Here is a 17475-nt window from a genome sequence, read left to right as displayed (position 1 = left end):
CCTGGGAAAGTTCAGGGGGATCGATAACATACGTGTTATTCCGCCAAGGAGAATACGGTTTAGTTAAGTGAGATTCTTTGAGCGATAGGGAGATCGGGGCGTGGTCTGACCATGTGATCGTATGAATGGACGACAAAATCGTGTTACCAATCACTGACCTGCTAGTTAAAAGGAGTAATCTCTTTCTGTTCCATGCTGGATCCTCCAGATGTCATACAGGTCTTCTTGCAGAAAAAGAGAAGTAATAGCTCCCGGAGTATCCCATGAAGGATTTGTGGAGTCTACGCTTGGGTCTAGAATGGAATTGAAGTCACCACCCCAGATCACATGGCCAGACCTCATCCCTCGTACCTTTGAAGCCAGACGGCTAAGGAAGGATAGCTGATGCTTGTTAGGGGCATATAGAAACACCAACGTATAATCAACATTATTAATAGAGCATATTAGGATAACATATCTACCTCCAGGGTCCAGGACCGAGGATTTCAGAGAGTAGGCCACTGAGTGACTTATGGCCACTAATACTCCTCTCTGTTTTTTAACATAGTGGGATTGATAGATGTGTGGGAACCTAGGGTGATGGATTCTATGACCATCAGATTGGAGTAAATGGGTTTCAGTGGCGCAGAAAATGTCACATTTCAGTTTGCAAATTTCCTTCCACAGCATAGATCTCTAAAAGGGGCTATTCAGCCCTTTAACATTTAAAGCGGCGATTTTGAGAACTATGTTTGAGGAAGGAATGGCGGATCTGCAAGGTGAAAACTACACATACTGAAAGAGCACGCCAGGGCTCCGATATACCTAAACCCTGGTTCAGATCTCTCCGGGATTTTTCCTATTGGTACTTGAAGAGGACAAATAAAGAACGTATTAAGGCAACAACAAAAAATGCAATTTTTAACACCGTTTAATTTTTTACGGTGTTCACCTGAGGGGTTAGTTCATGTGATATTTTTATACAGCAGGTTGTTATGGACTCAGAAGTACATAATATGTATACTTATTTTTATTTATTTAAGTTTTACACAATGACAGCATTTTTGAAACAAAAAAATAATGTTTTAGTGTCTCCATAGTCTGAGAGCCATAGTTTATGGTTTTATTTGTTTTATGTAGGGGATCATTTTTTGTGGGACGAAGAGACAGTTTGATTGGTACTATTTTGTGGGGCATACGCCTTTTTGATCGCTTGGTGTTGCACTTTATGTGATGTAAGGTGACAAAAAAATGGATTGTTTTAGTACAGTTTTTATTAATTTTTTTCTAAGGCGTTCAGGTGAGTGGGTGGATCATGTGATATTTTTGTAAAGTCCGTTGTTACGGACGCGGCAATACCCAATATGTCTGGTTTTCTTTTTTTCAATTTTTTTTACAAGTTTATGTGTTTTATTTGGGCAAATGTTTTTTTTTTTTACTTGAAACATTTTTCTTATTATGAAAAACACTTTTTTTGTATTTTTTTTTTGTCCCACTTTGGGACTTCAACTTCTTGGGTTTGATCCCCTCTGCAATGCATTACAATACAACCTGTATTGTAATGCATTGACTGTCAGCTTTTTTACTGACAGCTTTTTCCACAGGATTTCCGTAGAAGGCAAGCTCCGATGTCTATTGAAGGCATCGGGCTTGCCTTCCCTGCCATACCCTCCGCGAACCCTCTGCATACCGCGGTCAGCTTTGACCGCGACATACAAGGGGTTAACACGCTGGCATCAGTGTTTTAACCGATGCCAGCATATGCAGCAGGGGTCCAGCTGTCAGTGACTGCCGGGTCCGTGCTGCTGATCGGGCAGGCGCAGCCCAATCAGCCCGCGGTACATGTACTGGTCTTTAAGTCACGTCCACCAGCACTGTACATGTACGGCGCGGGTCCTTAAGGGGTTAATACTTGTTTTTATTTTTAAGCTAAATAGGAAAGAATCAAATGGAAAAATAAAGAAAGTAAAAGAAAAACTAACTACACTTCCTGCATTCAAGCATAAGATGTGTCTCATTGGACAGATCATGGGAGTTGGCTTTGTGTAAATATTTTTACTGCAGTTGAGAGAACAGGAAAATTAGCCCTGAGTTTGCAGTGGCAATGAGTTCTGCATTCATTAAAATCATATTAACTTGTTAATTATTCAACATGAAACTTCCGTTAAAGGAAATATAAAAGGAATCATCTGTTACTACTTGAAATCTATAACATGTACATAATAAAGGAATGGCTTCTAAAAATTATGTCAAAAATATATACTTTATTAAATACATATTAAACAAATACATTAATAAAATATATATGTATAGCAGCGGCATGTATACACAGGAAAGAGAAGAGAACCATACATAATGTCACGGACAGGGGGTTAGAGAAAGTGCAAACTGGCTCCACCCACACCTCTATCCCTGCCTACTTGCACTTACCCGTCCTAAATAACAGACGCAGACGCAACTGGGCGGCGGTCCCTGACCTAAGTAAGTGCAGAGGCGACAACAAGGTCAGACAAGCTAGGTCAAATGCCAGGAGGTAAAGACGGTACCAGGGAGTATACAATACTAATAACAGGGACAAGCCGAGGGTCAAAACCAGGAGGAATAAACCAGACCAAAAGGAGCAAACAAAGGGAGTCCAAATGCCAAGTGAAAGTCGATACCACAAGAAACGTGAAGATCCAAGAAGAAGGCAAACCGGGATTCACAACACGAGCCAAGATTCCACACCTAGAGCAGGAGACCACAGGAATGATCACCTAACTGAGGAACTAAATCACAGGCAACCTGTGGCCAGCAGGTTGCCTGTTTAAATAGAGGAGGGAAATGGTCATGTGACGTGGCCAGCGACACATGACCTAACCTCCGGCCTACTGCTAAGCACTGAGTGATCAGCTCAGCGCTCAGACTGACAATGGTTCCCATGGGAGAGGAGGACACCGGCCATGCTGAGAGGAAGTGCACGGCCGGGTCCTCCCGCTCTCCATTGCCCAGCAGAAGCGGACCGCACGGTTGGTGCCCCGTGACACATAAGGTCACATATCAAGTATCCAAGCTTCCTGATCAGCGATGCACATGCAAAGAAATATATCTCCAAATGGAGGGCAGGTACTTAATGAAGACGAACAGGAATTACATAAAAGGTATAAACCAATATAAAGTGCAAAGTGCCATAAATAACAGTATCGAGAAGAAATGATTGTATCAAGTAATACCGACCAGTAAGGTCCAAAAACCCCGACGCGCGTTTCGCGTGTAGCTTCCTTATTAGATGCTGTGTAGTGTGATTCGGTGTGGTGGTGCTTATCTGGTGGGCACAGCATTTATACTTGTTTGAGCTCTCTCTTTTGTGTAAAAATTATGTCTGCTAAATAGGCTACTGAACTTAAAGGAGTTGTTCGACTGATTTGTGATGTGATGATAAGAAAAAAATGTATACTCACCTATGTCATCCCACGCCTCATTCAGTGCTGCCACTCTGATGTTCACTGCTGCTGCAGCCATGACGTGGCTGTATACCACAGACATTACTGCAGCTAATGCAGCACATAACCACCAAGGCTAGTGATTGGCTGCATCAGTCACATGGAGTATATAGGGACATAATCACTGCCGCCACACAAACCTGCAGGAGGATCAGAGCCAGGTGACTATACATTCTTTTATCACAATTGCTGCCTTAGGGGCATTTTTTTAAGGTTGGACAACCACTTGTGCTGCTTTTCTTGGATAAGCCTTTTTTTGTTATAAGAGTCTTCGATGATAAGCTGATCACAAGCTCCCAATGATGTGACTTAGAGCAGTCTGATGTAATCTGTTGGGGAACCTAGCAGCAAGTGCTCCAGGGGTTATAACACAATTAATTATTAAGGGGAGAATTTATCATAGACCAGCGTTTTACGTCAATCTATGATATCCCCTGATTTAGCGCACCTCCGGCAGTCCGTGCGCCTATACTGAAATGTACACCTGCTTCCAGCTGGCGTAGATTTCAGCCTTCTTTTACGCCAGACTGGAGTAAAAGATAAATATGCTTGGGCCGCTGCCCCTTCCCCCCCTTCCCTGCCCTCATCACACCAGGGCTTCAATACCAAGCATATAAAATGTATGGCACTGTACTTGGTATGCTGTGAGGAGGCCACAGCGCACACCATCCCCAATAATTAGATATTAATAACCTATCCTGAGGATAGATTATCAATATTCAAGTCATGGGAAAAAAAACTTAAATGGTGGGACATCCTCTCTTCTTTCCAATTCAACACCACCATATGAGAAAGGAAGGATTGCGCTTCTTTCACACCACCACTATTGATTTCTGTTGTTCTGTTTCATTATAGAAGCAGACCAACAAAAATAAGAGAAGCACCCTTGGCACATAACTGACGTGAACGGAGCCCAATAGATTCCATTGACTGTAATGGGGTCTATTAGTTTTCTATCCAAGAATTCCCTTTTTAGCAGAGAAAAAAGTTCTGCACGCAGGACTTTTCTTTCTGCTGTTTTTGAAGGAATCTGCGACGGCGGCCCTAAACGTAGCCTCCGACACAGATGTGAACAAGCCCTTATACTGCTTGCACTGGTATAAATTGTCTACCATTGTAATATAGCAACATGCTGGGTCCTCCAGAGCAAGAGGCAGTCTTTGATGCCCCTCTCCATTATGTATCCTGAACAAGGGACTTTTGTTTTATGAGATAACATTTCAAGCTTAACCTTATGGACCTAGGTATAGATTTGAATGACTAGAGCAGGGATGAGCAACCTTCGTCATTCCAGCTGCTGTGAAACTACAACTACCAGCATGCACACTTATTTTGTTTTAGGATTCTGGAAGTTGTAGTTTCAGAACAGCTTGAGTGCCGGAGATTGCTGATCCCTGGAAAGGAGCCTAAGACCTTTTTTTTGTTTTTGTTTTGTTTACTGATTTTTAAGAACTACCCAAAAATAATATAGCAAATTGCATTTCTCATGTAGAGAAAGTTACCGTACTTACTAATGTATTGTTATTATCCATATTGCCTTCTTTGCTGGCTTGATTAATTTTTCCATCACATTATACACTGCTCGTATCCAGAGCTTACACACTATAGGAAAAAGCACTAGCTTATATGCACTCTTATGGTCCCAGCCACCAGAGAGGCAGACGCTTTTTCCTATAGTGTGAAAGCACGACCAACACTGATGGATTGGAGGGTGGTTGACGGTCGTAACCATTAAACGAGCCGTCTATAATGTGATGGAATCAACCCAGCAAAGGAGGCAATATGGACAATCACTTAGTAAGTGCCTTGTATTAACTTTCTCTACATGATAAATTCCGCTTACAGAAGTGAGACAACCCCTTTAAACCTAAAAGGTGACATCTGTGGTACATTTTTAAGTCACAAAAATGTGATCTGGGCATTACAATAAATAAAAACAATCAGTAAATAAATCAATACACATTTAATTTATATAACATAATTTATCACAGGGAAATATGAAAATAAGAATAATTTTCATAAAACTTCAGACCAGATCCCCAAATTAGACCCCCAAGCTCCATCAGCCTCAGATCAGACCCCCTCGGATCGGACCCCATCAGCCTGATTTCAGACCCCGTGAGCCTGATATCAGACCCCATCAGCCTCAGATCAGACCCCTCAGCCTCAGATCAGACCCCATCAGTCCCAGAGCAGACCCCATCAGACCTTAGAACGGATGTTTAAAAAAATACACTTACTTCGCTTGCTCCAGATGGTCCTTGCTCATCTTCTGGCCCGCGCTGCACTGTGACCTGAGGTCACACAGCGTCAGGTCATAGTGCGTGCCTACGTGCACTACGTCCTGACACTGAACGCTGTCAGGACATAGTGCAGAGCAGGGCCCGGAAGAAGACCAGGGAGGGTGAGCACTGTGCAGCACTTCCCTCACTGCTCCTTTTGCCTCCTGCATTAGCATTTGGACTATAAGATGCACTGCCACTTTTCCCTCACTTTTGGGGGGATAAATGCCTAGAGTCTGAAAAATAAGGTACTTACAGAGACATTTTGCAATGTGCTGGAAAATCTCTTGCTATCCAGATCTCAATATCATATTGAACTTTCATTATTTTTGGCATGATTATTGCATTCGGTGATTGGACCGCGTATGGACAGTTTTCAGGACTTTTACTACACCTATAAACATAGGATTATAATAGATACATGGAGATAAAGCCACCATTCATCACATAAGTAGCCATGCATCAATAAATAATGAAAATATACACTCTTTATTTATTTCACAACATATAATATATAATAATGTCAATGCGATTAAAAGCTGATTCTAGCAGCAGCATATGGCAGGTCAACCTTCAGCACAACAGTACATCCATATAAATATTATCAATGTTGTTCCACACAACCAACCAAAAGGTACAAAGAATGGAACTAAAGTCCATCAAACCATATCCCATGTGGTCACAGAACTGGAAAAAGTGCAAAGTGCAAGGTAGGTAAAACAACAGGTAAAAATATGTAATACCGACCGCAGGCTGGAGTGACCTCCAATGACTCCCCAAATATGGATGTACTGTTGTGCTGATGGTTGACCTGCCATATGCTGCTGCTAGGATCTGCTTTTAATCACATTGACATTTTTATATATATTATTTTGTTAAATAAATAAAGAGTCTATATTTTTCATTATTTATTGATGCGTGGTTACTTATTTGGTGTATGGAAGTTTTCAGGACTTTCCAAATACATTTCTCTGGTTTGCAAATGTGGCCACATAAAATTCATGTTGTATGCAGAAGTGGTGTTTGGGAAAAATAACTTTTATACATAGTTGTAATTATAAATTAATAATTAGGAATAATTTTTCTACCCAGAAAAAATAATAATAATGTATCTGCCCATCCAACCCGATAATATTCTGCTTTATTAGTCTGAAAATACTGCTTGTAAAATAGGCAGAGTACAATCATGGCCAAAGTGGTTTGCTGCTTCAGTGTTTTTAGATCTTTTGGTCAGATGTTTCTAAGGTATACTGAAGTCAAATTATATAAGCATGTCATACATTTTTTTAAAACTTGTATTAACAAATACATCACGTTTATGCAAATACTCAATAGTTTCAGTGTTGACCCTTCTTTTTCAAGACTTCTGCAATTGCCTTGACATGCTGGATAACAGCTTTTGGGCCAAATCCTGACAAATGGCAACCCATTCTTGCCTAATCAGCGCTTGCAAATTATCACAATTTATGTGTCTTTGTCCATCCATTTTTTTAGGACTGACCATAGGTTCTCAAAAGCTATAGACCCACTTTTGACATGCTGCATTATGCTGGAAGAAACATTATTCATCACCAAGTTGCTCTTGGATCATTGAAAGAAGTTGCTCACTGAAGATGTCTTGATACCATTCTTTATCCATGGCAGTGTTCTTAGGCAAAATTGTGAGTGACCCCACTTTCTTGGGTGAAAAGAAACCCCACACATAAGTGGTGTTAGGGTGCTTTACTGTTAGCATGACACAGGACTTATGGTAGCGCTCACCTTTTTGTCTCTGGACAGTAACTTTTCCAGATGCCCCAAACAGTCTGAAGGGGGCTCCATCAGAGAAAATAACTTTACCCTAGTCGTCTGCAGTCCAATCCTGCAGAATGTCAGTCTGTTTCTCATGTGCAGCATGTGGCTCGGTGGTTAGCACTGGTTCCTTGCAGTGCTGGGGTCTTAGGTTCAAATCCGACCAAGGACAACATATGCATGGAGTTTTGTATGTTCTACCTGTTTTTTTGTGGATTTCCTCCCACACTCCAAAACCATAATGATAGTGCACTTAGATTGTGAGCCCCATTGGGGACAGTTTGATGCTAATGTCTATGAAGCACTGCGGAATATAGCAGCACTATATAAGTGCATTAAATAAATAAATGTTTTTTTCTTGGAGACACTAGGCCATCCATCAAAAGCCTTCTCCTCACTGTGCATGCAGATACATTCACACCTGCCTTCTTCCATTCCTGAGCAAGTTCTTCACTGGTGGTGACCTGATCCCACAACTAATCTTCTTTAGGAGATGCCCTGAAAGGCAACCTGAAGCCTTCTTTGCAGCAATTGAACCTCTCCCCTTGAAGTTCTTGATGATTCAATAAATGGTTGTTTTAGTTGCAATCTTACAATCAGCAATGTCCTCGCCACCCTTTTGATGCAAAGCATTGATGACTGCGTGTGTTTCTTTGGAGGTAACCATGCTCAACAGTAGAAGACAATGATTTCAAGCACCAACTCTCTTTTAAAGCAATTACTTTGCCCTTCGAATTCAATCAGCAAGACAGAGTGATGTCAGCTGCCTTGTACTCGTTAACACTTTCTCCAATTAATTGCAAGTCATCTGATCACTCTTCGTAGCAATCTACAGTTAATGCAAATTGCTACTATAAAAACTAAAGCAGCAAACTTTGTGAGAAAAAAAATGAGTGTTAGTCTAAGGCTGGGTTCAGACCTGAGCGTTTTACAGCGCGTTCCTACGCGCTGTAAAACGCTCAACAGGCAAGAACCAATGATTCCCTATGGGAATGGTTCTCACCTGAGCGTTTTACAGCGCGTACGATCACACTGTAAAATGCCCGACGCCCCAAGAAGTACATGAGCTTCTTTGGGACGTCTTGTCGCGCGTTCCCGTACATAGACTTCAGCGGGAACGCGCGACAATGGGCGTTCGCTTGTCTCTGTATGCGCGTTCAAGTACGCTCAGGTCTGAACCCAGCGTAAAACTTTTGGCCACACCTGTACAGATATTTAAAATCCATTTTATCAGAACAATTCTTCATTACAAAAAAAAAAAAACATGAGCCCACATGGTTACCACATGACAAGAAACTTATGACCTGAATACATATGATGACTGTAATGCTGAAATTACTAAATTGGTTTACAAAACCAATTACGCCACTGCAGTGGAGAAACAGTAAGCTTTCTTGTACACAACATAAAAGTAGGGGAAACTTAAAAACTCCTCTGCACTGTTCATCTTGACCACAAATAAAAGGATGAATATGTAGGTCAGCATTTCAGATAACCTTCTATATATAACTGTAAAAATGTGATATTTATGCTGACATTTCTCAGAAATAGGGAAGCAGATGAGGCTTTTTTTTTAGGAAGTCATGCATTTCCAAAGAAGCTCTGTAATACTGGTAAAAAGTCTATCTCTCAAGATATAAATTCAGTTATAATTATTCGGAAAGCAAGCAGCAGTATATGGAATATGAGTCGCCACCCAAAAACAAAAGGTCACACACTCTAATATTTCGTTGGACCGTCTTTAGCTTTGATTACGGCACGCATTCGCTGTGGCATTGTTTCGATAAGCTTCTGCAATGTCACAAGATTTATTTCCATCCAGTGTTGCATTCATTTTTTACCAAGATCTTGTATTGATGATGGTAGAGTCTGACTGCTGCGTAAAGCCTTTTCCAGCACATCCCAAAGATTCTCAATGGGGTTAATGTCTGGACTCTGTGGTGGCCAATCCATGTGTGAAAATGATGTCTCATGCTCCCTGAACCACTCTTTCACAATTTGAGCTCGATGAATCCTGGCATTGTCATCTTGGAATATGCCTGTGCCATCAGGAAAAAAAATAATCCATTGATGGAACAACCTAGTCATTCAGTATGTTCAGGTAGTTATCTGACCTCATTCTTGGAGCACATACTGTTGCTGAACCTAGACCTGACCAACTGCAGCAACCGCAGATCATAGCACTGCCCCCACAGGCTTGTACAGTAGGCACTAGGCATGATGGGTGCATCACTTCATCTGCCTCTCTTCTTACCCTGATGCGCCCATCACTCTGGAACAGGGTAAATCAGGACTCATCAGACCACATGACCTTCTTCCATTGCTCCAGAGTGCAATCTTTATGCTGCCTAGCAATTTGAAGGCTTTTTTTCTGTTTTGCCTAAATAATTAGTGGTTTTCTTACGGCTACACAGCTGTTCAGTCCCAATCTCTTGAGTTCCCTTCGCATTGTGCGTGTGGAAATGCTCCTACTTTCACTATTATACATAGCCTGAGTTGTACTGTTGTTTTTCTTCGATTTGATTTTACCAAACGATTTTTTTCCCGACACATTTCGTCCTCAAATATGATGGGTCTCCACTATCCTTGCAGTTTTTAATAATGCACTGGACAGTTCTTAACCCAATTTAAGTAGTTTCTGCAATCTCCTTAGATGTTATCTCTGCTTGAAGCATGCCAATGATTTGACCCTTCTCAAACAGACTAACATCTTTTCCACGACCACAAGATGTGTCTTTCGACATGGTTGTTTAAGAAATGAGAAGCAACTAATTGCACCAGTTGGGGTTAAATAACTTATTGCCAGCTGAAAGATAATCGCCCATGCAGTAATTATCCAATTCGAGGCTCATAACTATTTGCTTAGCTAAATCCAGTTGGCGACTTTTTTATTGGACAGGCAGTGTATCTGGAATATATATATATACATATACACCACAAACACAGATAGAACAGCAGCACAGTTAGATAGAGTGAATAGGGTGCAAATCCTCAGGGAAGGCAGGCGTCTCTTCCACTATGTAATACGTCCAAAAAACGAGGCAGCACTCCAACTTCAAGTGAAAAGGTGATAACACAATTTATTTCCCAGGCAAAGTTTCGGCCCACTTGACAAAGGCCTCATTGAGTGGGTTGAAACCTTGCCTGGGAAATAAATTGGGTCATCACCTTTTCACTTGAAGTTGGAGTGCTGCCTAGTTTTTTGGATATATATAAAAAGTTTTTTATATATATATATGGAATCATGGAATCATCTCATATAAAATTTTTATTTCTTTGATACTCTACACAAATTGTCTATTACCACGCTCATGGATGAACACTTTCAGCAAAGTGCTCCTGTGCAAGAAGTGTGCCTTGACCTCCATGCCTTTTATAGGAAAGTTGGAAAATGTAAAAAAATGTATGCACATTTGCTGCTCACATGCTAGACACATAGAAACATTCTATACAGAAGTCAAACATACACTGCACACATTCCGCACTCATGCTACACACATAAAGAGCACATGCTGAATGTGTACTACTATTACACATAGGGCACATACCACTCACATGTTGCAGCCTGATGGGGAGTGGAGGATGGGAGTGGTATTGACTGCTATAACAGTCAATCACAGTGGCAATCCTCATACCAATGCTCCCTAGGGCCAGGACAGTGAAAGTAGGGCACATGCTTTCTTCGTTGAGGGCATACCCTGATGTTGGGGCTCCTGATTGTAGTTTGGGTGCCCTTGATATTGTAGGTTTGGAGAGGGTGCAAAGCAGGAGGTGTAGGTGTAATGGCCAGCGTATGGTGCAGGAGTCAATAACCAAGCCAGGTGTACAAAACAAACATCTCTCATTAATAAAGTGCAGGATAGGAGTTGTAATACCTCCAATATTATCAAAACAGAGTTCCAATAATTCATAGTGCATAGCTCCCACAGATAGCAATGTATAGATTTGAGCAAAAAAGGGAATTATTATACTCTTTCCTCTCTATTTTCTCAAAGTCTCTATCTGAAAAATCTATAGGTGGCCATATTGTTCTTGCAATTTGGCTGTAATTTCCATTTGAGACATACAGGGTTAAATATATGGTTGGGAAGACCATGTTCAAGTGTGAAGAGTGTATCAGTAATTTCCACTCACAGCAGTAAAGTTTACCAGCTTTGATTGGTAAATACCGTACCATATGACTCCAATGCTCGATCATGCAGGTTAGAGACCTTCTTGGCTTTCTCCTTTATCTCTTGTTTTCCTGAGTACTATAGAAATGGTCAGGTTTTCCTCTCAGTAGATAATCCTCAAAGAAAGTGATTTTCTGGATCTTTGGTCCAATTCTGTGGGGAGTAGATGACAGGTAGTAGCGTCCTCCTCCAACTCAGCTAACTCACTACACTAACTAACTGAGCTAGGAGAGGATCCAGGATCCACACCTTAACTTCCTGTAGGGGCTATGTTAGAGTTGGTTCTATACAGTCACTTTTAAACATAACCATACTGGGAATTTACATGGCATAAAATGACATATCATGTGAGGTCCTGCACATACACCATTTAAATGCAGTAGGATACACACCACTCACACATAGTGCTTATGCAGCAAACTCCAATCACACAGAATTCACACATACTGCACCCACACACAAAGCATATGCTGCACACAAACCATTTATGTATAGTACACCTAGTGCACACAGTCCACTTATACATTCACACACACATAATAGCACTGAAATGTCTGCCTAACCCCTTTCATAGAACTTTCTCATGAGCCAAGTCCCAATTATTAAATATATGGTCCAGTATTTATGCTTTTGCGATCCCCGCGGTCTCTGTTTATATGACAGTACTAGCATATGACCATTGCAGCCAATCACTGACTCATACCCTATTTACTGGCATAACCTCTGAGACCAGTGCATGGCAGCAGCATTCATGTGCCGATATGGCATGTCATCAGTGCTGTCAAGTAAGTAAAAATCAGTGCAGGAACAGGAATATCGGTGCTGGAATTTAACAAGGTATTGTCTGTTTGTTAATTCAGCGCATATTTAGCACCCATGTTTTTTTACCTGGACAACCCATTTAGTTGCAATATTATACTCATATCCAGATATTTAGGACACTAGTAAAGGTCTCCTATATACTGAATAAGCAGATGTTGACACAGATAAACACATACACACAAGTAAACACAGATACTTATTTACTTACAGGTTCACCATTCTCCATCTTCTCGTCTGGCGTCTTTTAGAGGCTAAAGGACCAGCGATCATGTGACAAGATGACATTTTTAAAGGTCCTTTAGCCTACCATTACTATTTCTCATACTCTGATATGTATATCTATACCTAGGGGTTATTGTACATCGCGGGTTTGTTGCGGTTTTTGCCCAGAATTGTGATTTAAAAAAAACGCTGTAAAACCACCATGTACAATAATCCACAAAGACACAGATGTCTGCAGGGCTGTGCAGGAATGCAGAGCTGGAGGTTAAATTGCCGCTTCCCTGCTGTTCTAGCACAGCGCTAACTGAGGCCACCGCCTCACATTTATGATGCACCCCTGGATCCAGCGGTAGGACCTCCACCGATTTAATAGTTATCCCCTATCCTGTGCTGAAGAAGCCCTGTTGAATGAACTTTTTCTTCTCCAGTGAGGCCCCAGACAATCTTTCTGAACTTATACAGACCTAAATTTCATACACTTACATAGCAGCTTACACAACTCTCTGTGAAGTCTCCTTTGCACTCTGCCCTTTGGCTTCGGGACCTGCACAAATAATTCCGAGTGACCTTATCTGTGCAGGTTCTTTAACAGTAACAGGACCTGCACACATATGGCCATGTGACCATATTTGTGCAGGTCCTGTATTCATTTTACAAAGCCATTTTGTTATGATTTTTGCCACAAATTGCAGCAGAAAACTGTGACAAAATCACAATGCATATCAAATCCTTGGGCACTTTAGGTGGCCATGTGCTTTCCTTAGAGCCTTTTCCCTAGGTGGTTACCCAAACCTCGCATATTATACTCCTTCTTTAACACATTTTATTACAGTCTCACCTATCATAATCCACCACTGATTGTGAATCCTCTGTTTACGACCTTTGTAAATTTACACAATGAAAGCAAACAGAGAAATCAGTGTTACATTCTCTTTTAAATTTCAACTTTATGGTAAGTGTGAAGTTAATGATTACTTAATGTTCCATGGTCAAAGAGACAGATCTTAACCAAATATAAGAAATGCTGCTCTAGAAAGCAATAGTGATTGTCCACTAAATGAAGCATGGGACTTCTACTTTCTACTGCAAACATTCATAATCCCACTGCTCATTTATATACTTTATTTTCAATTAATGTCAGTAGAAAACACTGACCTTGCTGTATCTTTTGAACCATTGTTTGTCGGGTGCTAGAGGTTGTTACACATGTTATACAACAAAGATTGGCCGTCTTGAAAACATACCACAGTTTGCCAATGTCAAGCACTCTCATCTGTTAGAAGCTGCTGGTTATTGTAAATGGAATCACTGAAGTGCTCGAAGAATTTCCCTTTGAAGGTGTGAAAAGACTGTTTTATTATTCTGCACACATTACATGAGATAGCCTATTGACTAATAGCTTTGTGCAGATCAGGTTACGTAACAGGATATACATCTACTGAACAGAGTGTTTAGAATTAAGGTGGATTTAGACTGTCCGATTTCCAGGAAGATTATCGGGAACGACTGTTCCTGCAAACGCACATTCTCGACAATCTGCCGATCTAAATGTGCCGCCGATCACCCGATGAACGAGTGAAATGCTCGTTCATCGGGTGATCCTGTCGTTCATGCAGGCACCAACAATATGCTTGTCAGAGACAATGATTCTGTATGGGGTTGTCCTCATACTGTGAAGGAGATGACTGCAGGTAAATACTGGAACACGCTTCCTTCCCGACAATCGGCTGTATCAGCATGCAGTGTAAACCCGGGGTTGTCTCACTTCAGCAAATGGCATTTATCATGTAGACAAAGTTAATACAAGGCACTTACTAATTTATAATGATTGTCCATATTGCCTCCTGTGCTGGCTTGATTCATTATTCCATCACATTATACACTGCTCGTTTCCATGGTTACGACCACCCTGCAATTTAGCAGTGGTGGCCATGCTTGCACACTATGGGAAAAGGCACCAGCCTCTTGGGTGGCCGGAACCATAGGAGTGTGCATTGGCTGGTGCTTTTTCCTATGCTGTGCAAGCACGACCACTACTGCTGGATTGCAGGGTGGTCGTAACCCCTAGATATGAGCAGTGTATAATGTGATGGAAAAATGAATCAAGCCTGCAAAGGAAGCAATATGGACAATCACAATACATTAGTTACTGCCTTGTATTAACTTTCTCTACATGATAAATGCAATTTTCTGAAGTCAGACATCCCCTTTAAAGATGTGCTACTCGAAGATTTCTATGCTTATTGAAATTTTGTAAAACCTTGTGTTGTCCTCTTCTGTAAAGTGTTTTTTTTTTTTTTTTTAAACTGCTTTTTGGTTACATCCAGAAAATTTGATGAAAACTAATTAGCCTATACAAAGATGTAACTTTACCAACACAAAGTTAATAAATTATTACACAATTATTTCCTACTATATGGCTAATGGACGCAGTGTAAGGTATATCGAACACAGAGATATTTCCCCAAAGAGATACTGTAAGAAAGATGGTCATGTCACAGTGATACTACAGCACATGGATACGGACCAAAGTGAAGTGACATCATAGTTATCACAATGACAAGGATGTCACAGCAGAGGATTAATGCACAGTGTTATTGCAACATAGCAATAATGGCCCACGTGATGTCACAGTGCAGGAATGAGTCACAGAGAGAGTGTCACAATACAGGAATTATGCACAAAGTGATATCACAGGAAAGGGTAATTGCACACAGTAATGCGAGATAATAAACCGCAACCTCTCTGCTCTTTGTTTAGGACTACAGTGATATCACAGAACAGGGATAATAAATTGAGCAGTCATATCACAGAATGCACGTAGTATAGAGGGAATGAACACAATGATGTCATAGCATAGAGGTAATAAACATTGTGTCAAAGCAAAGGGTTAATGTTACCGCCTTCGGTACTGTCTGTATCTCCCTCATCATGTCTACACTGAGTGCAGGTATAGTGTCCTCCATAGGGAGAACAATGTATAAACCATTGACTGTTGCTGTGTAAAAAGACCACAAACTCATCCATCATTTCCAAACACCCGCCTCCTATGAAGCAATAGTTCTTGTTTCCTTTTGATAGATACCGCACACATTCATACACACCTTTAGAGGTGTGTAATGCTGGAAAGGTAACTGTCTTCTAGACAACTGATTACAATGTGACGAAAGAAGGGTATTGCATCAGTCTACCGAAACAAGTGCTTCCTCCAGGCACATGTAGTAAAAGTGTTCACATAGGGATTAACTAATGCAAGCACGCTGTTATTATAGTGAGCCTCCTTCAAGGGGTTCTCCAGGAATGATTTAGAATGGCTGCCAGGAACATGTCCTAGAATGTGAGCATTATTTGTTGGCTCCACTTGCAGAGATGCCTAGGGGGTGAGGGAGCAGGGCCTGTGCTCTGGAACTTGCATATATTACATATTGGTGAGGGTACCTTTCAGGCTGCTCAGCCATGATGGCATATCATAGGCGGGATCATATCACAGCATTACCATCTACTATAGAGCAGTGTAGTGTGGCCCCCTCATCCCCCTAGGCATTTCTACAAGTGGTGGAAAACAGTCCTGCTCATATTCTAGGACAGATTGCTGGTGGCCATTTTAAATCATTTTAAATCATTTCCGGAGAGCCCTTTTAACATCACATTTTGAAATGGCATAAATGGAAACTCCCTAACATTACAATAAGGTTTAATATTTTTTATGCCACACTAAGGGTCCATTCACACTTCCGTAGAATGGGCCCGGATCCGTTCCACAACGTTGCGGAACGAATCCGGACCCTTTCATTCTCAATTGTGCCGGAAGAGATCCGGACAGCACAAAGCGTGCTGTCCGCATCCGCAGTTCCGGAGCGCAGCCCTGACCTTCCGGTCTACGGCTACTGAAAAAAATAGAACATGTTCTATTCTTGTCCGCATGTTCTATTCTTGTTGGGGGTGCCGGCCGGGTGTATTGCGGATCCGCAATACACTACGGATGTGTGATTGGACCCTAAGATGCAGTATCGCCATTTTCAGAGCCTGTCTGTATACCGGCCAACCATGCATATTGGAGCTCTGGAAAATAAAGGGCAAGCTCTCAATCTGTACATATCAGCGGCTATATCTTCCATGTTGTATAACCATTTATGAGTAGTCGGTGGAGATATGTTCCTGGCTGACAATTGTCTTATGGGTATGGTTACGACGGTATGTTACGGTTAGTGTTGAGTGAGTCAAAGTCCACCAAGTGGACTTTGTTCCGAATTTCAGGATAAATTCAATAAGTCGCAAAGCTGAATTTCCTCCTGCTTCGTGGTAGCGAATCAATTTAACCTGAAATAGTATAAAAAACAAAAAAATTATACTTGCTCCATTTCCTCACGATAGGCCAGCTGCCATCTTGCTTGAAGATCTCGGCCGAAATCCCGTGCGCATTTACATATGACGTCACCACGCCTCACGGAGTGACGAAGTCAACTTGGGCTGCACAAGATTTTGTGCGAGATCTTTAAGCAACATGGTGGCGGCTGGCCCGCTGTAAGCAAATGGAGCAGGTATGATATTTTTTTTAACACTGGATTATTGCTTTCACATGCCGCGATCATGTAAAAATGCATCTGAGGGGTACAATGACGGAGCGCAGCGCAAATGTCGTTCCCTGTCACGTTTATGGGTCCAACTCCATATTATAGACTCGTAGGCTCTCCATGTGCCACCCTATTGTGTCTCCATATGACA

This window comes from Bufo gargarizans, chromosome 6 (assembly GCF_014858855.1).
Source record: "Bufo gargarizans isolate SCDJY-AF-19 chromosome 6, ASM1485885v1, whole genome shotgun sequence".
NCBI classification, from domain to species: domain Eukaryota; kingdom Metazoa; phylum Chordata; class Amphibia; order Anura; family Bufonidae; genus Bufo; species Bufo gargarizans.
This window is presented reverse-complemented; position numbering follows the sequence as displayed.